Raw genomic sequence first — 27,470 nt, forward strand, 5'->3', positions numbered from 1 at the left:
AACCCTGACATGATAAGCAAATCCAGTAGTATGTCACATAGCTCCGAATAAATCGTGATATTAAATTAGCCAAAGTAATACTAGTAACGAGTGAGCAAATGGAATACCACAGACTAACACAAGAATGCCTAAATGCATGTCATACCTTCCCACCGTGAGACAGACGCAGTTCCGAGGGGAGAAACGAGAACAGAAGCCGAGAGCAGAACCGTGTTAAGCTGGAAGGCCCTACGATAAGGGACGGACGGACACCCACGTCGCCAGCTAACCGCTAGGACCACACCACCCGCAAGTTTTAGCGTGTGAGACTTTTTCGCGTCTCTGTTACGTCAGACCCCCCCCCCCCAGCCCATGTTAAAAGCTACAGCTCTCCAGAAGAACAGTATAGATCTTACGATAACACTAAAGGACCACACCAGCTGCAAGTTTTAGTGTGCGACTTTTTCGCGTCTCTGTTACGTTGCAAACTTTAAAAACATTGCCCCACCACGAAAAGTATAACGTTTCTCATTGGATAGACAGAATTTTTGTAGGCGGAGCTTAAGGTTAACATTGAGACCCTGATTGGTCAGATGAAAACACAGCCAGATAGTTTTTTTAAACCAACTTCGGTAAATTGTAGTAAGAAGAAGTTAGGAGAAATTGATTCCGAGGCGGCGAGGTGAGCGGAGCTGTGCTGCCCGCCGCCCCCTGACGAACACCGACAAGGTAATGAACGCACGCGATGCCGCATAACAGTGCATAAAGCTTCACTCAGAACTGCAGAAGTCTCATCTGTTACACCCCCTTTTTGCGTAATACTAGTGTCGATCGTCAATTAAAGCTCATGGTGTTCACATTTGCCACTTGAAGTAAAAATCTGAAACGCGATGATTTTTCTGTTACATAGTTATTGAGAAGCCACATCAGCCACTGTAATTTACGACAAGTTAGATAAGTAATTAAAGACAACTGAGGGTCACTGTAGACCATTTTGATAGTTTTATCTCTTGTGAAACTTAATTAAAACCTAGATTATAGATGTGATATGGCATAGGTCATACTGCAATCCATTGTAGAACTTGTAAAAACCCACTCAGGGAATATTCGTTCACATTTTTGTTGAACGCAGTTGGTTTTTTTCATCCTGTATTAAAACATTTCCTTTTATCAATAGTGCAATTTACAAAAAATATTTTTGTGAGTAGAATAAAATTTCCAATGGTAAACTTAACTGCTTTTTCGACATTATTTTACCAGATAACTAAAAATAGGAAAGCCTTGAACCCCTTCCACTAAATTTAGTTAGTATTAAGATTCTTTTACAGGGAGTGCAGTGGAGCTGACGCTGATATCATTAAGTATTTGGTTATATCATCGCTAGTCTCACTGAACTCTTCTGAATTCTACATGTCATGTGTGATCTGGCGTCTCCTTACCAGCAACAGGTCCCAGGTTCAAACTAGTCAATTCCCTAAAAAACACGCTCAGAGCGTCGTTGCGCGAAAGTGGTAGGGAGACACGATTCAGAACAACAGAAACCACGCAGAATGTTAGAGGGTTTGCCAAAGGGGAGGTGACCATGAGAAAAAGATTCAATAACCAACGGAAGGACATAGTTCTACTAGTCGGGGCGTGGAATGTCAGAAACTTGAACGTCGTGGGGAAGCTAGAAAATCTGTAAAGGGAAATCCAAAGGCTCAGATATAGTAGGGGTCAGTCAGGTGAAATGGAAAGAAGACAAGGATTTCTGATCAGACGAGTATAGAGTAATCTCAACTGCAGCAGAAAATGGAAAAAAGGGACTAGGATTTGATATGAACAGGAAGGTAGGCAGTACAGTTATAGGGTTGTTCTGATCAGAATCGACAGAAAACCAACAGTCCAGTTATACATGCCGACGTTGCAAGCTGAAGATGGAGAGATAGAGAAAGCATATGAGGATATTTAAGGGTAATGCGGCACGTAAAGGGATATTAAAATCTAATAGTCATGGGGGACCGCAATACAGTTGTAGGGGAAGTACTAGAAAGAAAAGTTAGAAGAGAATATGTGCTTGGGACAAGGAATGACAGAGAAGAAAGACTAATTGAGTTCTGTAATAAATTTCAGCTGGTAATAGCGAATTCCCTGTTCAAGAATCATAAGATGAGGAGGTATACTTTCATAAGGCCGGGTGATACGGAAAGATTTCGGTTAGATTACGTCATGGTCAGACAGAGATTCCGAAATCAGTTACTGGAGTGTAAGGCGTACCCAGGTGCAGATATAGACTCAGATCACAATATAGTAGTGATGAAGAATCTTCAGTGACATGAAATTTTGATAAATTTAAAAGCACAACTAGCTCAAGGAGACAATGACAAGGAAATTCACACACAACCTTAAATACCAAAGCACCGCTTGACGGCGCAAAATTGTTACTACGTATTATACTTGCCAGCAAGGAAGAAGTTTGCAATTCCAATTTAAATTAGCTGCTGAAGTTGTATACAGAAAATAAACTTTGATTCATTAAATTGACCACTTAACATGTTAACAATAATAATAGAAAAGGAATCGCCGAATATCGGCCACATTTATAATTCAAGACAAATGCAACGGAACCAGGGGACAGCGCAGTTACATGCACTTGCAATACCAATTATCCCGGGCCCACGTCCACATGGTTTAAGGAATGACTGCCGAAAATCAAAATGGCTACAGGGAGCAATGACATCCAAAAGGTCCACTACAAAATGGCTCACCATTTAAAGTTAGTCCAGGAGTTCGCTCTTAATATGCACTGCAGGGTAGACTCCCGCGCTCGCCTCAGGATTCGAGATAGACAGGACTCTTAAACAGAGCCTATGTTGACCGGTGTCTGCTTCCGCAATCCAGTTCCGCTCGTTACCAGACCCAGGCGCGGAATGTCAACACCGTGCGTCCTCGCAGTACACCAAGCGCGATGCTCCGTGCGCTGTCTTCCCCCTGACACCGCCTCCGACCGAGTCTCCGTCACTGCCTCCGGTCGAGTTTCATCTCGCGAGACGCGGTCGTCCTATATAGAGGACGCTAGCCAACCGCAGAACTCGTAACGTCGACAGAGAAATGATCCTGCCAAGAACATCGCAGGGAGTCACGGTTTGATTAATTGTACCTGAGTAGCGAATCTATCCGGGACTTTTCTACACTTCTAAAGCTACCTAAGTCGATTATCGGTGATGTGATTCCGAAGTGGAAACGCAAGGGAATAGCCACGGCTGAGCCAAGACCCGGCAGAATTCATGTACTGAGAGGCAAGGATCACCGAACATTGCGGAGAGTAGTCGTAAGAAACCGCATGAAATGAGCAGAAGGAATCAGTCGTGAGTTACAAAGTGCTGACAGAAGCCCAGCTAGCACAGTGATTGTTAACAGGCAATTAAAAGTCATGGAGTACAATGGTTGAGCAGCCCCCCGTAGGCCACACATTTCTGTACTTAGTTTTAAGCGACACTTGATGAGAGAACGACGTTAATAGGCAGTTTATGGCTGGAAACGAGTCATTTGAGGTGATGAATAACGCTGTACACTGTAGTAATCCGACAGGAGTGTTTGGATTTGGCGAAGGTCTGCAGAACGTTACCTCTTGCTGTTGTCAACAAAAAGTACAGAAGAGATACTGTTATGGCATAGATTTGTCTTTCAGTGTTTAGTGTATGGTGGCAACGGCCCTGCCGCAGTGGATACACCGGTTCCCGTGAGATCACCCAAGTTAAGCGCTGTCGGGCGTGGTCGGCTCTTGGATGGGTGACCATTCAGGACGCCATGCGCTGTTGCCATTTTTCGGGGAGCCCTCAGCCTCGTGATGCCAATTGAGCAGCTACTCGGCCGAGTAGCAGCGGCTTCGGTCAAGAATACCATCATAACGACCGGGAGAGCGGTGTGCTGACCCCTCCTATCCGCAGCCCCCACTTAGGATGACACGGCGGTCGGATGGTACCGGTAGGCCACTCGTGGCCTGAAGACGGAGTGTTTACTGTATGGTCCCATTATTGCGCTTAAGAAAACGGCAATTGCGGAAAGATATGAACACATTTTACATCCGTTTGTACTGCATACAGTGAGGAACTGTTCAGAGACGACGACTGTTTTCGTCAACATGACAATCTACCCTGTCGTAAAGCAGCTACTATGAGGCAATGGTTTGTGGACAATAAAATTCTTGAAATGGGCTGCTCTACTCAGGGTCCGAAACTGAACCCACCTTTGGGATGGGTCGTCATGTCGACTTCGCTCGGCATCCCAGTGTCCAAAATGACGATCTTCTCTCGAGGGAAAATGGGCTACCTTCCTTCCACACACATTGGGACACCTCATTCATGGTGTCCCAGTAGAATACAGGCCATCATAAAGGTGAAGGGCAGACTTGCACTACATACATTTTCACTAATAAATGCCCAGATAGTTTTGACACGTTCTTAGAAATAAAGGTTAGCATTTGTAGACTTAGAGAAACCTTTTGACAATGTTGACTGGAACATTTGACAAGTTCGAGAAGCGTAGAGACCTCCTTCTTAGATGTGTAAAACAGTGGAGCTTCTTTTATAGTAGATACACAAGAAAAGTAGCTCTGCAGTGCTGGTATTGTCTAACGTTCCTCTTTAATTCATACTGTTTCTTTTATTTATTCTTCCCAATAGGAAGGAACACGGAAGAAAAAGAGTTTATAACATTAGAGGTGGGGACCTAAATTGTACTGTGCAACGATTGTGACAGAAATCGATATTAATCTAGTAGAATCACCCTAGCAGTCGTCGTTAATTATTTTTGAGAAGGCTGAAAATCTAAATGAAGACAAGGACTTGAACCGCCTCTCTGGAGAAATGTGTTGACTGCGCCAAATCACTCAGGCTTGACGGATCGCTCCGATCATTTGTACCGTAATTCACTCAGTTTTACAGGATATGTTACAGTTTCTCGGATGCTTGTACCCAAGTTTATTTCAAACAAGCCATCTTTCATCCTCGGTACCTTTCTGGATGCAGTCTGTATCCAGGTCCTAGCACCGAGGGTTTGGCCATCAACTAAACTTGTTTGCTTCTTGCGTTGGTGGCATATCAGAGAGATACCAATATAACGCTTGCTCGATTTAGGGGAAGTTTCTGTGCACTATCCGGGTAATGTTAACCTTAGGATTTTATATCTTGTTTTCTCAGGAACTATCCAAGGCAATAAAACAAACCTTTGCCAGGATATATAGTCATATACATTTACTGATTTGCTGTCAAGTATCTAACTCTGCTAAGAATCATGATATGAAGCTCTTAATAAAGATTTTAAAATATCTATGTAATTCTAAAAACATATTTTTATGATCAAACTGTGAATGTTATCTCTACCAAGGCAGATCCAAATAAACATAATAACGGTGTCAATAAGATTAAAAACTTCAGAGGTTTAGCTGAAGTAGTTCCTGAGCGAAAATATTTGCAACAGAAAGCAGTTGTTCAGAAATCCGGCTTGAAAGCTCAGGTTAATGAAAATTCACTGCCGAGTGAAGAGACAGGTACAAACTCTGGAACTTTGTAATCTTTACCTTCTTGAGGATCAACCACATGCAGTCTCTTTCTCCTTGTGATGGATCTTGCCGCTTCTGTTGTATTCTTGGCCATAGTTTCTGCATTGGCGAAATTCTGTCTATCCAGTTCTTGTAGGAGTGCTTCTTTATTACGGCCATATTGAATTTCAAACTGATTCATAACCTTTATTCGGCCTGCATTTCCATCACTGAAGTTAATCACACCATCACTGACCACCAATCTTCAGTGTTTGGGCTCTCTGGTACATACATTGCTGTTGAAATATTCATTTACAGTTTGCGTTTTTCGTGTGAGGTATTTCTGCAGATGGCCTGGATGTGCTAGATCTCTATATACTGGTATTACTACCGCTACAGTATCTTCCTGGATGGTGTTTCTATGGATATACTCGGATCCTACTGCCTCAGCTCTGCGGTATTTACATCAACCTTTTGGACACTTGTTGTGTAATGGTTTCTCATCACTTGACTTCTGTGGAAGAACATTGCACAAACTGCTATTCATTCCTTCGAAGTTCTTTGCATTCTTTCTAACGGCTTCATCATAGTATACACGTAAGGCAATGCTGACCCAATGACTTATCTTAGAAAAAAAGGTTAGCATCTGTAGACTTAGAGAAACCTTTTGACAATGTTGACTGGAATACTCTCTTTCAATTTCGAAGTTGGCAGGGGTCAAATACATAGAGCAAAAGGCTCCTTATAGTTTCTACAGAAACCAGATGGCAGTTATAAGAGTCGAGGGGCATGAAAGGGAAGCAGTGGTTGGGAAGGTGAGACAGGGTTGTAGCCTATCACCGATGTTATTCAATCTGTATATTGAGCAAACAGTAAAGGAAACAAAAGAAAAATTCGGAGGGTGACTCAAAATCCATGGAGAAGAAATAAATGCTTTGAGGTTTGCCGACGACATTGTAATTGTGTCAGAGACAGCAAAGTACGTGGAAGGGCATTTGAACGAAATGGCAGTGTCTTGAAAGTAGGATATAAGATGAACATCAACGAAAGCAAAACGAGTGTAATGGAATGTAGTCGAATTAAATCAGGTGATGCTGAGGGAATTAGATTAGGAAATGAGATACTTAAAGTAGTAGGTCAGTTTTGCTATTTTGGTAGCAAAATAACTGATGACGGTCGAAGTAGAGAAGATATAAAATGTAGACTGACAGTGGAAAGGAAAGCGTTTCTGAAGAAGAGAAATTTGTCAACATCGAGTACAGATTTAAGTGTCAGGAAGTCTTTTCTGAAAGTATTCGTATGGAGTGTACCCATGTATGGAAGTGAAACATGGACGATAAATACATAGTTCGGACGAAAAGAGAGTAGAAACTTCCGAAATGTGTTGCTACAGAAGAATGCCGAAGATTAGATGGGTAGAACACGTAACTAATGAGGAGGTACTGAATAGAACTGGGTAAAGAGTAATTTGTGGCACCACTTGACCTGAAGAAGGGATCGGTTGGTAGGACACGTCCTGAGGCATCAAGGTGTCACCAGTTTAGTATTGGAGGGAAGTGAAGACGGTTAAAAACGCAGAGGGAGACCAAGAGATGAATACACTAAGCAAATTCGGAAGGGAGTAGGTTACGGTAGGTACTTGGAGATGAAGAAACTTGCACAGGATAGAGCAGCATGGACAGCTGCATCAAACCAGTCTCTGGTCTGAAGGCCACAACAACAACAGGGACTTAACCGATGCATCTCAGCCCCTAAAAATATCTGACGTTCATCTCGGACAGATTATTGTTTTACATTTTTTAGATGTCTAAAATACTTCCTTACTCTCACAACTCGAACAAGACACTTCTAAAATACGCACTAAACCATTTATTTTGAAGATATTTTCAGAAATTATTATCTCTCCACCACTCAAATTACAGCCTGCAGTTCGATTAAACACAGTTACTAGTACACTTAAAATCAATAGTGAGCTGATATCACTGGCTATGGTTTCACTGTACACTTCATTACTATTTACAATCTTCTTGTTAAAAGCATTTGGTTCTGAAGAACTTTGTTAAGTGATGTTTGCCCCGAACTCATTCTCTGGATGAAAACTTCCAGCAGGACATGTTGTGTAGAATCTGTTTACCGTAATTCTTTTCATCTTAAACATTGCCTTTCGTGGGGTTATATTACAAAAAGAAACACAACTCAATGAACAACAAGTATGAATGTACACAACGAAAGGCGTAATGCGCATTACAAAACGTGGATGCTACCACGTATTATACTACAAACAGGAAGTTATATCACAGCAAACAATGTCTCTAACCTATGCAGCAAGGCGTTTACTCTGAATCAACATAAATCATCGCCTTCTACAGCAAATAACTCCCGAGATATCTTGTCGTAACTGAAAATGTACACCATGGAAGGAACTGAAATCGATAGCGCAGTAAGGAATTTCAAAAAAAATTAAAATTACTTACTGTCATCCAAAGTCAACGTGACATACATAAAATAAAACAGAAAACTTTCGAACAACAATTTTCCTTAAAAAATTAAAGTCGACATTTTATACCCACACCACCGTTTCTGCTGCTTTTAAGGAGAGCAAATGTTTCTCATTAGCGCCTATGCAGTTCAGAGTTAGATAAACTGCCAGTACCACTTCAGATGTGAGTTGTCTGTCCACATTGATAGGTAACAAATATTTATTATTATCGTCAATCTGCACTATCTAGAAAGTTCGTTTGATTCGTTTAATTCAGCGCGAGTAGGAGCTATCTCTCCGCCATTGGAAATGATGAAACTATTGCGCATATATTTTTTTCATTTAGAGGATAGGTACAAACTTATTATAAATGAGCGTCAGGAAACGCTGTACAGCGTGCAAATTCCGGTTATGAGAATAAACAGAAGCGACAATGTAAATTCAGTATATCCTTTTCAGTTCAGATGCACAGAGTGGAAATAAACGGTTTTTATTCTTTCTGAAATAGCTTTCCAACATATTTAATTCGTGGTGTTCCTATTTTCGCGTATCTAGTCCAGGTAAAGGAACAGGCCACATATTTCTTTTTTTAAAGGCAGGACTTCCTCACAAATACTGTTTCCTCATTATAGCCACTATATGAAATTTAAACTAATAGTGCTACATGCAACAACAGGAACTAGATAACATTACTCCAGCAAAGAATATTAGTTTTTAGGGTTCCATAACTCACTCGGTAAAACAGGAACGTTTGTAGGATCGCTTTGTTTGTCCGTCCACCTGTCCATCTGACTGTCTGACTGTTAACAAAGCTTTTCCTCAGGAACGCTTAGACGCATCATATTCAAATTTATGTCACATACTAAGGTACCTTGGCAGTGTAAAACTATTAAGCTTGTAAGTCAGTTTACTCAAAAGATACAGCCGTTTACGTCCCATATGTTGATATTGGAAAATGCACTCATCAAAACCTATAGGGAACCTTCCGTTGACCTAGAATGATGATATTTGCGAAGACGCCCAGTTTCACACTACAAGTATAGGAAAAAATCAAAAATTTGTAATCTGTAATTATATCACACGAAAAGTGTGGTTCAGAGTTATCCCCCATAAATTTTACCTTGGAGACTGTCAGTTAATGTTTGCCGAATGATTGCTGTTGTCTTTCTGTCAATGCTGAATTTCTCCAGCGTGTTGTAGAGCGCTACTCTGTCTATTGAGTCGTAGGCCTTTTTAAAATCTACAAAAGTGACCACTGTGTTTCGGGTGTTTCTCATCTGGAGAATCGCCGGCCGCTGGTGGCCGAGCGGTTCTGGCGCTACAGTCTGGAACCGCGCGACCGCTACGGTCGCAGGTTCGAATCCTGCCTCGGGCATGGATGTGTGTGTTGTCCTTAGGTTAGTTAGGTTTAAGTAGTTCTAAGTTCTAGGGGACTTATGACCTCAGCAGTTGAGTCCCATAGTGCTCAGAGCCATCATCTGGAGAATCAGTTTCAGATTCCAGTTCTTTTCTATGCATGATCGTCCCTTGCGAAACCCAGCCTGGTATTCTCCTATTTGTGGGTCAACTTGTCCTTCTAATCTATTCATGAGAACTTTTGATAGGATTTTATATGTGACCGGCACTAGTGAGATACCCCTGTAATTATTTGGTTCAGATTTGTCCCCTTTTTTGTGGAGTGGATGGATGAGTGCGCATTTCTATTCAGAAGGGATCTGTTCTGTTTCCCAAAAGTTTAATATGATTTTGTGGATTTTTCCTGTTCATCTTTCATCATTTAGCTTCCATTGTTCTGCAATAATTCCATCTTCTCCTGGGGCTCTATTGTTTTTCAGTGTTTAGATAATTTCTACTATTTCGTTGATGGTTGGTGGTTTACCGTCGGAATTTGGTGTAGACGTCTGGTAGTGAATATCTTCTGTAGGTCTTCCGCAGTTGAGCAGTTTGTTGAAATAGTATGCTAGGATTTGGCAGTTACTCTTCGTGTTAGTTTCTAGTGAACCATCCGGTTTCTTGAAGCAAAGATTGGGTGGCTGTATCCTGCAATATGTTCTTTAACCGTCTTATAAAAATTCCTGGTGTTGTTCTTCTTGAAGTCTTGTTGTATCTCATCTAGTCGCCGTTTGTCATAATTTCTTTTTTCCCTCCGTAATGTCTTCGATGTTTGTTTTCGGATTACTAGAAATTGTTGCCATTTTTTCTGACGTTTTGTGACTATTAAATTTTTTCCAGGCATTGGTTACAATATAATAATATATAGATAATTCTTTTCGCCATTAGAAAAAAATATTGCATTCTTTTTTTCAAAAGCGATTCCACTGTATGTTACTGTAACTGCTGTCACATGGTTACGCAACCTGGATGAGTACTGTGAGCGACTGACTGTTGCTTTTTCAGGGTGCTATCCTCGGAGGAATGGTGGGGCTCGGCTACATGGCGTGGGTAGTGCTGGGAACGCAGGCGTACATGGCCAGCGGCCACCTCACCATCCCCGGCAAGCCCATGTCCATCGAGGGCTGCAGCGAGGAACTCCTGCGGGCCGTCAACGTCACGGTAGCCTCCGTGGAGACCACGGCAGCGCCGGAGCTCGTGAGGTAGGTACACCATGCGTGCGACATGGATTACTCAAGGGGGGGGGGGGGGGCACATTAATGAAATTGACCGAAAATGTCAATTTTAAGTTTATTTTTTATTCAATAGTAGAACTCACGCACAGTAAGTTTCCGATGTTTCAATAATGAAATCGCATACGCAGTGTCTGAAAAATAATAAAATGCGTGACGCGGCCTTTCAGCCACGCCATCATTTTGGAGCAATACTTCAATAATAGTTCGATGAACAACGAGTCGGTGGATTACTTTGAAGCAAACGTGCACGAGATACATGTAGAAAACTGTGATGTACACTATTTGGCTTTATTGATTATCTGTGACTCTATTCCGTATCTTAGAAACAATAACAAACTAGTTGCTTTATTTATGCTGAAGCACTTCTTGTTTTTCGCAACATCTTCATCTGCTAAAGTTCTCAAAATTGCAACTTACGAAGCAGTTCTCGTATTTAATGATGGGAACTTTGGGAGGGTAAATGTATTAGAGGGGATTGGCTTTAAAATAGGAAATTTCACGTAAGATGCCTTGAGAAAAATAGATTTACGGCGCCTCTGTGCACCTCTAACGCCAGCCGGAATGGCGGAGAGGTTCTAGGCGCTACAGTCTGGAACCGCGCGACCGCTACGGTCGCAGGTTCGAATCCTGCCTCGGGCATGGATGTGTGTGATGTCCTTAGGTTAGCTAGGTTTGTTCTAAGTTCTAGGGGACTGATGACCTCAGAAGTTAAGTTCCATAGTCCTCAGAGCCATTTGAACCATTTTTTGCACCTCTAACGTCTGCTGAATTCCCGGCAAAGGAAAGAAGATAGACAACAACAAATCAGAAGAGAAGATTTTAAGAGCAAGACGATCCTCAGTACAAATATGAGGTCTCCTGAAGATGTGAATAAGAAGAAATGTTAGGCTGAAGTTTAAATTACATTTCTGAAAATTAACTTTTTAAAGTTTCTATACCTTTTTCTCGTACCCCACGAAGACTAGAATCGTAAAATTTTGTTCACTTACGTTTATAAACCCAATAAATGTTGTCTCAAGAAATAATTTTGGAATTCTGAATGTAAGCTGAGATATGGGGCGAAGTTCTTGGAATTGTGCATCAATGTTATATTACATTTAAAGAAATATAACTAAAAATATTAAATTTCTCCTCTTCGAACTATTCAAAACATCTTGTGAGAAATTATCACTACATGGGCAGAGATTAAAGTGAGAAAATTTAGTAGAAATCTCTTGAATAGTTTCTGGGAAAAATGTACATATGGTATTTTTGGAAAATAAGTTTTTTTAATCCTATAAAAAGGTTGTATGTTTATGACCCAAAGGACTTAACAGTAAATTTAAATTTAAATGTAAACCGAAATTTCCTGTAAATGTAAGTTTCATGTAAAGCATGATACATAATATTATTGCCGTATCTTCAACAATGTAGATTTGGTGCATCTTTTAAATAGTGTGTGCTTTTCATGAACGTCCCTCTTAAGGAACAAAGTTATCCCGTATGAAAAACAGGAAACTTTATCTGTCAGAAATAGCTCTAGTGCTGGTGCTGCAACTCATGACAAGACATTGCAAAATACTTTAGGTAGTAATATATATTTCAATTTTAATTCATCACGAAATTACGACAGAAAGTTAGTTACATCAAATAACAAAGTAATATGGGACAGAGGATGTCCCTGGAGGAATGATCAATATTCAGGGATATGACACGAACGATCCTCGAAGTGAAGTATTCTAGTAAACCTGCGCTCTAAAATGCATACATTCAGAGTTACGAGCATTTCATAATCTTCGATACTTTGAAACAAATGTCTTCTACTACAAGCTTTTTGGCTTTTACGCTTTGACAGGTGGTGTTGTGGACCTAAACAAGAAAAACCTGTTCGCTAAAAATGAGCTTAAAAATGCATAACTTAGGAGCTATGAGTACTTGTTTACCTTCGTTCCTGTGAAACGCACCTCTTCGCCTGAACAGCGGCTCCTAGCTCTCAAAGTACGTAGTTTAGAGCCCACATTTACTGGAGGATTTGTTCTTGTTTTGATCGACACTATCTCTTCTCAAAATATGGAGAGCAAATAGGTTGCAGTAAAAGGGAGTTTTTCACAGTATCGAAGATGAATAAGTGCTCTTAGCTCTTAAGGTATGTATTTTAGAGCCAATGTTTACCAGACATTTTTGCTTCGAATGATCGTTGCTGTCGCATCCCTGAATATCGATCATTCCTCCTCGGCACCATATATACTGACGAAGGAGACTGGAAGAACCAGAATGAAGACGAGCATATAGCGTTAAGAGCAAATGATATGTTAGTAACAGGTCAGTACAGTGTCACAAAACTTTTTAACAGGCCTTTCATGACCGTTACTGAAAATATGGAGCTATCAGGCGAAGTAGATGTTGCCACGGAAGATTTCAGGCCAGCAATTATAACCAATGGTGTCCACTGTAAGTTATATAAAGTGAAACAGGTACAGTGTTTATAATGAAATACAACAAAATTGAAGAATGTCTTTTGAATTTAATAGTATGATAAGTTATTTGTGTGATTAGTTATTTACGAGTATCACTGATTGAAATATGCTAGTATTAAGGCTCTGTAACAGATGGGCATAAAGGAATACTGCCTAACATCCACCTAATTTCACTTTTTCCAACGAACTCAAAAATTTTCTAGAACGTAAAATACAAGCTGTATCTTAACCAGTTGGCTTCAGTATTAAGGCTCCGTAACAGATGGTCATAATGGAATACTGCCTAACATCCACCCAATTTATCTTTTGCCAACGAATTCAAAAATGTTCGAGAACGTAAAATACAAGCTGTATCTTAACCAGTTGGCTTCAAACAATACATGTTCAGATGCGATTTCCAATCGAGTATTGCGTACGCTCATTACACATAAACCAAATCCGAATTCTGTGGTGTAACAGGAAAGTTCGAAAAATGTCTCAAATCGGATATCTCTGATAGAAAACAAATGTTTTCAATAGGAAAGAATAGCGTCTTAAGCCACCAGTCATCATCTAACTGGGATTTATTACATCTAAGACCCTTACGTCATCTTGTGTATATTAATGACCTTTCAGCAATAACTATCAGAAACATTTTTTTTTTTTGCTTGCAGATCATACAAAAATGCAATGAACAGTAAATGAAGCATAATTTTAGGAAAGTTGTTTTGGTTAAATTTTAATGGAGTTTAATAACTGGGTCCTAGCCAGTTCTTTGCCACTAAACTTTGTAAAAAAATCATGCTATAGGGTAAGGTGGTAAAATTTCGTTACAGGTAAAATTCCGATCAACATAAGGTTTCGCGCCATTTGTCAGTCTCGTAGTGTTGGTAGCACTTGCCTTTGTGTGGCGTTGTAGTGCAGCAGGTTTCTACAGCTCCTCCTGTCGTTTGCAACAATACACCACTTTGTGCTACGGAGATATGAATTTTTTCCTGTTAAGAGGTAAGAGAAGCTACTTAGTCTAACGCGCTGTTATAAATTTTGCTAGTTTCCACGCGCTTGCAAATTCTGTATTAGGTTAGAAACTTGTTTTCTGTTTTGGCGTGTTCTGAGGCACCTACAGAGAAAGCTTCTGTGGCATGTGCTGCCGTCTCTTGGCACAATCCCTTACTAATTACTCGTGACTTCGCTCACGCCAATAGTACATTTTCGATCAAAAAATTGGCACAATTTCGATACCCTAGTACAATTTCGATCAATGAAGTTTTTTATTTAGTCCGCCACGATTGTTTACCATAGACATATTATACACAATTATTGCAAGTAAATTCCGTATATTTAAACATTTTCCTACGCGATTTTTTAAAGCCACCTCTTATTTTCTAGATGGCACGAAAACGAGCAGAAAAGAAAATCTACAATAAACGTAGTCCAGCTGCTTTAGATGAGGCAATAAAGAGTGTAATGAGTGGACATTTGAGGATTCGAGCTGCTTCTGAATTATATGACACCCCTTTCAGCACCTTACATGGTAAAGTGCAAATAAAAATGAAAATGCAAGCTAGAGGAAACTCCAACTAGTCCTATAGCAAACACCATTGGTCATCCAATGGAAGATGCTTTGGTCCAGAGAGCTTTATTTCTAGAACAGCGTGGGTTGGGTCTGTCGCCACTCCAGTTAAGAAAAGCTGCATTTCGGTTAACTGAGAAAAATAATTTGGAATATCCATGGAACTTAGAAAGCAAGGTTGCTGGAATCGATTGGTTTAGTGCTTCTGCAAAGTTTGGAAGGTAGGAGACGAGGTACTGGCAGAAGTAAATCTGTGAGGACGGGGCGTGAGGGCGGGTAGCTCAGTTGGTAGAGCACTTGCCCGCGAAAGGCAAAGGTCCCGAGTTCGAGTCTCGGTCCGGCACACAGTTTTAATCTGCCAGGAAGTTTCATTTGTTAAGAGACACACTCACCTTAGCCTGAGAAAAACCAAGTGTCTTTCCCGAGCCAGAGCTGAAAGCTTCAATAAAGCAGAAGCAAGTAATTATTTTCAGAATTTAGAAACAGTCTTAAGGGAATATGATTTCTTTGATAAAACATAGTGTATTTATGATATGTATGAATTCAGCTTTCCTCTGAACAAGAGACCCACAAAAATAGTAAATCGTAAAGGAAAGCGAGAAGTTGTTTCACTAACAAACGTGGAAAGAGGACAAAATGTGACTGTTGCTGCATTCATGAATGCAAGTGGTACGTATTTACCACCAATGTTAATTTTTAAACGAGTGAGGAAACGCCCTGAATTTCAAGATGGCTTACCTCCTGGTTCCATTGCGGACATGAGTGAATCGGAATACACTAATGAAGAATTGTTCATGGTCTGGCTTCGACACTTCAAGAAATAAAAAACAATGGGTAGCCCTATTACACTTCTTATTATTGACAACATTGACAGCCACACCAGCTTAAATGCTGTAGAATATTGTCAGAGAAATGGGATAGAACTTTTGGGATTGCCTCCGCACAGTACACATGCACTGCAACACTTAGATAGGACTTTCTTCAAGTCCCTAAAGGCTCATCATCACAGAAATGCAAATGACTGGATTCATCGCAATCCCAACGAAAGCATTGCAAAACAACGATTCTCTACTATTTTCTGTTGTGCCTGGAGCAAATTTGCGTCCGTTGGGTGCGCAGTCAAAGGGCTCCAATGTACAGGAATTTTGCAAAGACATTGTTCCCGAGGCGAAATTTAAACCTTCAACGTTATTCGAGGTTCCTGCTCCTTCAGTCTCTCAGGCTACTAACAGCATTATGGGAGAAGGACCCTTACCTTCAAAAGATGTAACTGAATAACACGACAAACCCATAACGCCAGGATCCAGTACCATTCCTCAGCACGATGCTGTCAAGGACATTTTGCCAAGTCCAGAGAAAAAATTATCGTCTCGGAAGAGGAAGAAACAGTCATCAGCTAGACTCACTTCAGATGAAAACCTGAGAAACCTCTGCAACAGGAGAAAACTTTTTCAACAGAGCAAAAGGCAAGCAATGAACAAATGCAACAAGTACAATAAACCGAATTGTACGTCTGTGAATAATGATGAAAGAAGTGTACCAAGCTTCAAATCGCCAGCAAACAACGAGAATAATTGTGGATTTTGTTTATTGAATTATTATAGTGCAGAATCAGTACCTAAGGGTGACTGGATGCTCTGCCAAAAATGCAATGCCTGGTACCACGAAGTATGCGTTGGTGCCCGAGGGAAAAAGAGCTTTTTATGTGGAAGATACCAGTGATCAAAATTGGGCAGGAAGTGATCACAATTGTACCTAGTGTGGTATATTTTCGATCGATTTTTCTCTATTCTGTAACCTTTTTTACGTTTATACCAACATTTGTAATTATGTAACATTTGTGTTACATATTCATCAAACATCCAAGAACAAGTGCCATAGTTAAAATTATTTCTTTTCTCAATATATTTCCAGTTACAATAACATTTGTCTGAAATGATCGCAATTGTACCAGCTTACCCTACGCACTTTGGGAAATGTATGCGGTTTTCACCAATATATGGCAAATATGACTGAAAATAGATAGTAAAGGTTGTCAATCTGGTAATAAATTCAACTGGGAGGAGCATACCAGAGACGTGCCGAAGCACCAAAACAAATATTGATTTCCAAAGCAGATGTTACCAAACACAGGTGATATAAAAAAAGCTAGCCTAGTTCTGTTATTTTCATTCCATAACGTCACGCAGGTCCATTTTTTAGAGTAACTCATCAGCCAAACTAATTGTTCCAAGTCCAAGAGCGCGTAATATGATTATTTGAGGCGTTAACTCAAGAACGTCATTCAGAGGTGTGTTCAAAGAAGTGGTTATCTAACTACTACTTCCCAATACATTTATTCCTCCGGGAATGAATAGTGTATACCGTTCCCAAACCAACAGCTCAGCACATGACTCAAGACTGTTCATTCCGTGGTTCTACATTTCGTTGTGAACCTTGTCCTCTTCAGAAATTCTTGACCAGTTACCACGATCCAAGCCTCGAGCGTTCCATCAACTACAGCCCATTTTCTGCAGGTCCTCCATGACTCCATCCATTCATCTCGTTCTCAGTCGATCCCGCCGTCCTCTTTCACCCCCTGGATTTCCATCCAAAGTCATCTTTTCTAATTCTGCATCGCTCATGCATTCTGCGCGTCGCACCAATCTCAATTTTCCCGATTTCACTATTCTAATAGATGGATCTTTATATACAAGTACGGCTTATGACTATAGCGCCTCCATCAAACTCTTTCACAGGTTGCGCCATTGGTTCTTCAAACTACGTTTCCCCCAAAGATATGTAGCATTCCTGTGTCTTTTCAAGTTAATGACCATGTTCTGGGGCACATGTAAGCACTGTTCTCATAAGTGTTTTATGAATGGTTAATTTAATGATACGACTTAACAGCCTCAGGGAAAATAGTTTTAATGCGAAATAAGCTATTTTATCTGCTATTAATTTAGTTTAATTTGATAAGAGATGTCGTCTGAGTGCTTGACGTTTGATTCCAGAAGTTGAAACTATTCAAATCTCTCGCAACCGCAATGCCTAAGGTTGCTGATGATGATCTGTTCTCCTTATGTGTTTTTCCAGCAGCCATGTTCTTTTTTTTTCTTCTCCTTTCTTTTTATCTCTTCTGGTTGATATTTGGACACATGTTCCTAGTGGCTCGATCAAGTGCTATGTATTTCTCCTTCACTGTCTTCCTAGTTTTGGCAACTTTGAGTCAATTGCATAAGCGAGTATCTGCACTGATTCTTAAAAAATAATTCTCCTGCTTAGCAGGTTTGCATACCTCAAAATATTCTTCAAGGCTGAATTAAACAGGAGACACGCTAACGAATCTTGCACCATCCTGTATATCTAGTGGATGAGACACCATAGCTCCCGTCCTTAAACTACTACATACCTCATTCGTTCTCATTTTCACAAGCTTTAACAGTTTTCCAGGAGATTCTATTTCAGTCAACGCACGGTACAGCCTTCGTCTGTGCTGCAAAACGCTGCTTCGTGGTCAATAAAGAGGTATTGCTAAATCCTAGTTCCGTAGTCTTTTTTTAAAATTGCGCCAGAATCAATATTTGATCTACAGTTGAGTTCCCTGGTATTAACCCACATGGGTATGACCCATTCTCTCTCTGAATAATTGAAAAATGACGGTAAAACAATATTTCAGAAAATACTTCAGATCCTGGGTTTAGCAGCATAATTCCTCGTCAGATATCACACTCCAAACTATCTCCTTTCTTGTATATAGGCAATATCATTTTGTTGCCTTCTATGCTGGGTCATATTCTCCAATACAGAAGTTATCATCTAGCAGAGAACTTATTCTGGCTGTTTGCATTGTGTGAGAATAAACTTCACAAAGATTTTAGTGTCACTGGCTTTGGTCCAGAAAGCGGTCCATTATTCAGGAAGACATATATCAATAAATTGCCAGCAGCCATAAAATGTTTAACTGCTGGCCAAGTTTACCTTAAGAATGGCCTAAAGGATTGCAGGGCTAGCTGGAATTTCAAAGCCACTCCACATTTACTTAAATTCCCGTAACAGGAAAACATACCAGCCGCTGTGGCCGAGTGGTTCTAGGCGCTTCAGTCTGGAACCGCGAGACCGCTTCGGTCGCAGGTTCGAATCCTGCCTCGGGCATGGATGTATGTGATGTCCTTAGGTTAGTTCTAAGTTCTAGGGGACTGATGAGCTCAGATGTTAAGTCCCATAATGCTCCGAGCCATTTGAACAAGGAAAACATGGTGCCGCGGCCATAAAAACTAGACTGTGGAGGAACGGAAGAAAGTTCCACACTGTTTTCAAAGTAGAAAGTGTGAAGCATTTCGCTGGTTCAGTGACGATTTGAGCAGCTATATCGTGGTATTCCGTGCGCCCTGTGGTTACTCTACAAGGCTACATTACTGCCAAGGATTATGTGACAATTTTGGCTGAGCAGGTCCACGCCATGTTACAGTGTCTGTTCCCCAGTCGTAACGCTGTGTTACAAGACAACAGGCCCTTTTTCCACACAGATCGCATCGTCCAGGGTTACTTTTTCGAGCACAAAGATGAACTGTCACATTTCCCCTGGCCACCCCAATCGTCTTATCTCATAACTACTGAGGCTCATGATAGCTATCCATCATCCTTACCTGGATTTGCCACTACTATGCAGGAAGAATTGTATAATATTTCCTTTAAAACCATGCGAGACCTGTATTCATGTATTGTGAGACGACTGGAAGCTTGTTTTAATACCAACGGCATTCTTGCACCATAATACGTGAGGTAATGTGTTTCGTGTGTGATGTTTCCACATTTCTGTCCACCCTGTGTAACGGTCCAGAACGTATGAAGTTTCGAACGGAGCTATGTCGCTTTAGGATCATGTAGTTGCGACTTGGATATTCGCCAACAAGGGAATTAGAGTCGCAAATCATAAACAATAGTAAATCAGATCGCCCCATTTCCAGAGTATTATTTTTAATCTGTAATTTCTTATCAGAACTACAAAGGAGGCATATCACTGTATTTCTCTCACCGTTCCTCAGAAGCGGCTTCTAATGAAAGTGCTTGTGCTTGCCTATGGACGATCGTCTACGTTGTGCCACTAGATTTATGATTTCCTGCAAGAAAGGTAACTGTTTGTAGTAATGGATGGGAAGTCATTTCTTAAAACCGAAGTGATGTCCAGGGTTCCACATGGAACTGTCACAGGCCCTCGCTGTTCCTAGTCTGTATAAAAACCTTTAGAGACAATCTGAAGAACCCTCTCATATGATCCAGAATGAGATTTTCACTCTGCAGCGGAGTATGCGCTGATATGAAACTTCTTGGCAGATTGAAACTTTGTGCACGACCGAGACTCGAACTCGGGACCTTTGCCTTTCGCGGGAAAGTGCTCTACCATCTGAGCTACCGAAGTACGACTCACGCCCGGTACTGGCAGAAGTAAAGCTGTGAGTACCGGGCGTGAGTCGTGCTTCGGTGGCTCAGATGGTAGAGCACTTGCCCGCGAAAGGCAAAGGTCCCGAGTTCGAGTCTCGGTCGGGCAGACAGTTTTAATCTGCCAGGAAGTTTCCTCTCATATGAAGTTACTGTCGTTTACAGTCTAGTGAGATATCGAGAATATCAAAACTAATTGCAAAATGATTTAGACAACACTCAGCACTTTGTAATTTACAGGCAATCTCAACTGAATCAGCACGTGGTCAGAGGACCTTAGTCATTCCAACCTCGTTTCGAGGAAATCAATAAAATCGAAACTACGCTTAAACCAACCTTCCTTTTCTCCTGAAAAAAATATCAGTAATGCATAATATCGATGTAAATACACACATCAGAAAAAGTTTGGCATCACCTCGGTTCCGAGAGTTCCGGAATCTGTACAGAAAATTTATTTAGATTATGCTGGAATTCCTGTGACGTCAATAACATTCTCGGTACAACACGATTATTGTCGAAATATAAGTAGAATTCATTGACCGATGAAGGAGCTCTTTGCAGAAACTTGTACAGGAAAGTTCATACTTTGTTGAGACATTGTTTTCCATTTCCTTCATTATGCATCCTGTTTTATTATTTTTTTAACGTCATGAATATAAAATATATGACTTGTCAACTGACACATAATATCTATCCTGGGGAAGAGTCTGTGGAATTTGGACATTTTGCATGTACTCGTAGCATGCACACAGGGTCCGTCTTCTGTAAGCTTCTTCTGTAAGCTTAGTATAAAATTTTTGCGAACTTCTCTTGTGAACCATGGTCAGGGCTTCTCTTTTTCACCTTCTGCTCTTCACTTGTGCAGCAGGTGTCTTTTTCAGGGCGTCGGAAACACAAATTTAAATTTTCCTTGTAAAATTTTGCATGTGACATTTAGCTGCGGTCTTAGTTCTTAAACTATTTGTATATCTCTAGAACACTAAGTCTGGCATATTAATGTTTTATGTCCTTGCCTGCTTAATGACTTCCTTTTAGTGGAAAACTTTCAGTGTTTCGTCAGGTAGGCTGCTCCTCTTGTTTCTGATGGACGGGCTTCATTGACATCACAGATCAGCTTCGGTCACTGAAATTCTTATACCAAATAGTATGGTTTTTGTAGCATCTTTCCTAGTATAACAAAGCATTTGACTGAGTGCCTGCCAGCATTAGGAGATGCGACTACCCTTCAGTAACACGTCATTGTGCTTACCTTCATTTTGGATATTTGCTGGCTGAGGCTCTTTTAGCCGGTGGTGATTCAAATGGGATTTCAATATTTGTTCGAGTCACAAATGATCCTTTGCCAGTAGGAAGCTAAGGAGCGTCGACAACCTTTCACGTGTATGTTATTTTGGTTTTCAGAACAAAGACTGGTTTGATGCAGCTCTCCATGCTACCCTATCCCGTGTAAGCCTCTCCATCTTCAAATAATTACTGCAACCAACATCCTTCTGAATCTGCTTACTGCATTCATCTCTTTGTCTCCTTCTACGAACCCTCGCCCCCCCCCCCCCCACCCCACAACCACAAACACACAATTCTCTCCATCACTAAGTTGGTGATCCCCTGATGTTACGTATATGTCCTATCAACCGGTCCCTTCTTCTGATCAGATTAAGCCACTGATTTCTTTTATGCCAATTTCTTTTTACGACCTCCTCGTTAGCTACATGCTCTACCCATCCAATCTTCAGCATTTTTCTTGTAAGGTTTTGAGGTCAGAACAACAACTGTGTAAGCTGTAAATAATTTTGGTTTAATGTTGCAATCTTATCACAGAAATACACGCAATTACACAGTTTACAGTGTGAGAATGTTACGACAGTTGTCAAACGAACGCATCTCGTCCTCAGAAAGTGAAATAATCCTAAACACAACGATGGTAAATTTTAACTAGAAGTTTCTTTACAGAATTATTCTATGATGTTGGCCAGTACTACGATAAATCGTCCGATTCCGGTTCAAAGTTTGGTACTATTTAGGATGACAATCAAGTCTATGGAAGATGGTTAGTTTTGTGATAAGTTGAGCAAAAGATTACCCAGGGTCGCTCTTAGTTTACAGTGGATGCAAGCTGGTGAAGTTTATACCTCTGCTCACAGTATTTACCTTAGCTGCGATGATCCGTCATATGCATGGCTGCTCTCGTCCTCTGAAATTCCTATATGAACCAATTAGGCCTTTTCTGAATTTTTCAGCATAAACTCTCCCTATCTTTCTCGTTATGTGGGAAAACATGTATTCATCCTTAAGCCGTCGGCACACGGACCGTGCATCCGAACGTTGAGCGTTGAGCGTGCAGAGTTTCTGACGTCACAGCATGGAATAGCACGCTCGGACGTCTTTCCGAACGTGCAGAGCAATATCTGGCATGTCAGATATTATGAGCGTGCGTATGAGCGTTGACCAATGAGATGGCACAACGCAACTTACGTCACAAGCACGCCGTCTCCTTTCAGTACAGAGTTGTGAGGTGCCATATTGGCATTCATTTCAAGCCTATATGTATATATGCCGTTTCTGAGCACCAGAAAATTGAGAATCACTGGAAAGCCCGTTGTTAACTGTGTGATTCGTAAAATAAAATAATGAGAAACATCATATTCGTGGCAAAAGAATTATTGTAAATTACGAATTATGAGAGTAGGCTATTTGAAGGCAGCGACCTACTGAAGATCCACCCAAAACGCATTGTTTTTGGTACAATTTGTTATAACTAAGTTTCAGTTAGTAACATATCTACGAATAAGGTTTTTTTGCAAGTAACATACTACGATTTCAATCGAAATACGTGATGTTTGTGTAGCGTAATGAATAGCGTCACTGTTTTGACACGAGGTTTTTTTTTTTTTGTTGGGGCGGTGGTTCGCGTCCTGACGCAGCCAATTTTTTTTTCCTAACATTCGCGTTTTTATTAGGTTCTGATATTTTATTATTAGTTTAATATAAGTATAGACTATATATTTGATGTTATGTAAATACAAGTTCACCTTTTTTCTGAGGGGTGACATTGTTCGATTGGCTTAAACTAAACGACAGCTTGCGTTACTTGTATAAAGATATTTTGCTCCTTCTTCTTTTACGCTTCGTAATTCACATGTTGCAAAAATTCTGCTACTGGGTAGGAAGAGTGATCAAGTAAGACTGACCTTGGGGTTTTGCTAAAATGTGGGAATGATGAAATAATGTTTATATTATGCGGAGAAGTATTCCAAATTTGTAACGCACTGTTTGTAATGGAACTTTTATAAGCCTGTGTCCTTATTGATAGGACATGGTACTTTCCTTTTCATGGACGATGGAAGAAATGTGCGTTTTAATAGAGCTAACGTGGGAACTTTACGCACACCCGTTGAATAAACAGTGTGATTTACGAACTAGAAACCCCTCAACCGTCTCTGGAGTGCGTTGCGATCGCGTATACCACGTTGGGGTCCACGTACCGTATGCACAAGTCGCATCGTTCCTGAGCGTTCAGCAGCACGTTGAACTTTGCACGCTCAACGTTAACGTTCCACAGCACGGTCCGTGCGCCGACGGCTTTAGTCTTGGAATATGTCGATATGAACGTGCATGGCTGGAGCAGTATGCATATTAAAATGCCCTCTCAGTCCCAGCAAGAACAGTTAACTAACTAGCTGGTTCGTTTATCCCCAGTTGGAGCTCAACGATGCTACAGCTAATATCTAGCTGAATGTCACCTCCAGTGAACGCAGTGTTCACACAAATTTCTCCTCTGCCTCGTACAGAACGTTATGCGCCCCGTTCTGCACTTGACGCCGGTTTAGGCAAGAGCCCCGAAAATTTCGCTCTTGTCTTTCTCGTGGCTGAACTGTTTCCCCACATCAAGTCTTTTGTTCTCCATGTCACGGCTTTTATCGACCAATAGCAGCGTTCCTCTTATTTTGTGGACACTCTCTCTGCTAATCACAAGGGCCCTACCATTGAACTGCGTCGAAATGTCGGTGCTTTACTCCTTCCTAGTTCGTTTCCGCCAATCGGACATTTTGTGCCCTCTCCAGAGGCCTAAAAGCTACATGTGGACATCACATGTGTACCATTCTCTGTTTACGTGATCTACTGCGACACTGGTTTTGTTCGTATCCATTTGGAATTCCAAAACGCAGTTTTCTAAAGCTTCTTTTTGTCCTACTTCTGGCGGCCCATTACTTGCTCTCCAGTACGCATCACCTGTCCGGTCGCTGACTCCTGCCACAGGACGCCCCCTAACAGCTTTTCGTGGCGTCTCCCATGGTGCAGCCTCTGCGTCTGCCCGCACTTGCTTCCATACAAAACGTTTCCTCTTGCTGCTTGTTTCACCTTCTGCTTATTCACTTGCATATGCTCATTGATATACATTATATAGGAGCGGTGTGTTAATACTGTCGATTGAGTGTCATCCCGTTTGCATTACATACTTATAGGAAAATCTGATCATTACCGCCGAAGTAAGTTGGTGTCATATTCACCTTCCTGTTACGATGTATAAAACTCTTATGTAAGGTGCGAAATTCACCTTCATTAATTCTGCCATCTTACACTCTGTGGCATCACATTTAAAAAGTTTTTATTCTCTTTTTACCATTTCCGTACATGGCTGCACTCCACTCAAATACTTTCAGAAAACACTTTCTACCACTTACATTTACAGTAGATGTCACGAAATTTCTCTTCTTCAAAAACACTTTTCTGGCCATTGCCAGTCTACATTTTATATCCTCTCTGCCTTGGCCATCATCAGTTATTTTGCTTCCCCAATAGCAAACCTCATCTACTAATTTAAGTGTATCGTTGCCTAAGGTAATTCCCGATTACATTTCATTATCCTTGTTTTGCTTTTGTTAATGTTTATCTTGTATCATCTTTTCAACACAGTGTCCATTCCGTTCAACTGCTCTTCCAAGTCATTTGCTGTCTCTGATGAAATTACAACGTCATCGGAGAACCTCAAATTTCTTCTTCAAGGACTTCAATTCCTTCCCCACATTTTTCTTTGGTTTCCTTTACTGCTTGTTCAATGTGCAGATTGAATAATATCGGGATAAGCTGTAACCGTGTCTCTCGCTTTTCAACCATTGCTTCCCTTTCATGCTCCTTGACGTTTATAACTGCCGTCTGGTTTCTGTACAAATTGCAAATAGCCTTTCACTCCCTGTATTTTTCTCCTGCTACCTTCCGAATGTCAAAATAAATATTCCAGTCAACACTGTCAAAATATATCTCAAAGTCCACAGATATATAAACCTAGGTTTGCCTTTTCTTAACCCACCTTAAGGGACGTCATAGGTAAGTATTGCCTCGTGTGTTCCTAAGCTATTCGCTGAAATCTGCTTGTACTAATTTCTCCATTCTTTTCTAAAGAATTCGTATTTAGCATTCTGAAAACCATGATTTATTGAACTAGCAGTTCAGTAATACTGACACCTGTCAGTTCTTGAAGTCTGAGAGTATTTCGCATGTCTAATATATCTTGTGCACCAGGTGGAATATTTCTGTCACGCGCGTAAGACTTGAAAATTTGTTCCAAATTGACCGCCTCCTTCAGGATCGATTACTCTATTCTGTGACTCTTTTTCTCGTTGCAGCGAGGTGCCGTACATCTTCCGTGTGTCGTACCTCTGGTATATGGTGATGGGCCTGGTGGTGACGCTGGCATCGGCGTTGCTGATCAGCTTTGTGACGGGACGACGTGACCCTGCGACGCTGGACCCCCGCCTGGTGACGCCCATGATGCGTTGGGTGCTGCCCAAAGACAGCAAGAAGGCTGCGGCGCTGGCGGAGCGCATCAGGGGCACGGTGCCGACGCACGAAGGCTACAGGGTATGACTTGCCTGTCACTGCTTAAACACTGAAGCGGCGAGGGCGCTATGTTTCCTGACGTAGATATCGCACAAGGCGACTACACAAGCACTCTACTTCAAAACATCATTCGCATTGGAAAAAATTTCGCAAATATTAGTATGTTTATCATTGTTTTCCACACAAAAACGCTATGACGTTATGAACTACACATTTAGCACTATTTTTCGAAAAAGTCGCCCCCGACACTGAGACATTTTTCCCGGCATGTAATCAGTTTGAAGAAACAAATCTGTTATAGTTGCGTACCCTGCGATGCAAGGAACAGTTTCTCAGTCTGCTCCATCGTAGCCTTGGTTTGCAAGTTACAGCCTGAGAGTCATTAGATGCAACGAACAGTGAAAGTATATGGGGAAAGATCGGTCTTGTAGATTGTATGATCCAATCTCCACAACCCCAAACGATGACTCTGATCCAGTGTAAGCCTTACTCTGTGCGGTTTTTCTTTGTAGTCCAAGACCACTAAATCTTGGTAGCTCTGGTCTCTTCCGTCGAATGGTGGACCTAAGTATGGGGAGGGCGTCGCAGTAGCATTTCACACTGATGGTCCCTTGCTGGAAGGAATCTAAGAGGATCACATCGTTAGCATGCCAGAACACTATGGCCATAAACTTTCCTGTGGAGGGCGGCACTTCCAGTTTTTTCGTCACTGGTGGACTAGGATGCTTCCACGTCATTCAGGCGGTCTTGGATGGGTGTATGATACCAAACATTTGACGAGACATGAACTCTTCACAATACATGTGTGTTTATGGATGATGGACACATTAGTCCCGTGTGCCCATTCATACTGGTTAATGGCACCTCGGCGTGACACTGGCAGAGCACGTCCATCTGTCATCATGGTGTGCCAAGAAAGCACACAAGCGCAAATGATGGTGTCGTAGCAATGAGGGAGGCTCCAAGTGCAAGTGCAAGTGGGTTGAATGGCTCCATCTGGCCACCCTATATCACGGCAGCAGAGGGCGCTTGTGACACAAAACAGCTCGAGGCACGGCTCAGTTGCCTCGTACCATTTGGCCCACCAGGCCACACACAACTGCTGCCAGCATCAGACGCCAACATTAACACCCATGAGGTGATATCGAGATTGAAATCATACTGTGCAGTCTGGAACTGGTGGTTTAACAAGATAGTCAATGTGCAATGTGGCTTTCATCAGACCAGGAATCTATGCAAGTAGCTCTGTCGTCAAGCCTATTTTCATCCTGATAGATGGGAGGAGGCGCGGCATACTCATCACGAAGATGTAGAAGAAAGAACTACATTAGGTTACCAGGAATGTTGAAATAATCGTCCCGGTTGTAGTTCATGGTAAATTAAACGAGTGACCCCAGTTTATGGTATACCATAAAACTTCTAGGCTCATCGAACAATTAATTCGCTTGATGCCTTGTATAATTTGAACAGAGAAAAAATCGCGACTAGTCAGATCACATGACACTAATCCAATGTATGTGCTGCTTGGACCATTAAAGGCGTTCAGCTTTATAAACCACTGTGAGAGATGGCCTTCTGTGAGGCAAACGAGTCTAAA

General features: G+C 41.3%; 1 protein-coding gene and 1 pseudogene across 1 annotated transcript in view; both read left to right on the top strand.

Moving 5' to 3' along the window:
* The window catches only part of LOC126203819 (sodium-coupled monocarboxylate transporter 1-like), a 472,971-nt gene that overhangs the window by 424,945 nt on the left and 20,556 nt on the right, over nt 1–27,470 (top strand). The gene's annotated exons all lie outside the window — the stretch shown is intronic.
* On the top strand, nt 3,665–3,782 carry LOC126204781 (5S ribosomal RNA; annotated as a pseudogene).

Source organism: Schistocerca nitens, chromosome 9 (genome assembly GCF_023898315.1).
Source record: "Schistocerca nitens isolate TAMUIC-IGC-003100 chromosome 9, iqSchNite1.1, whole genome shotgun sequence".
In the NCBI taxonomy this organism is placed as follows: Eukaryota; Metazoa; Arthropoda; class Insecta; order Orthoptera; family Acrididae; genus Schistocerca; species Schistocerca nitens.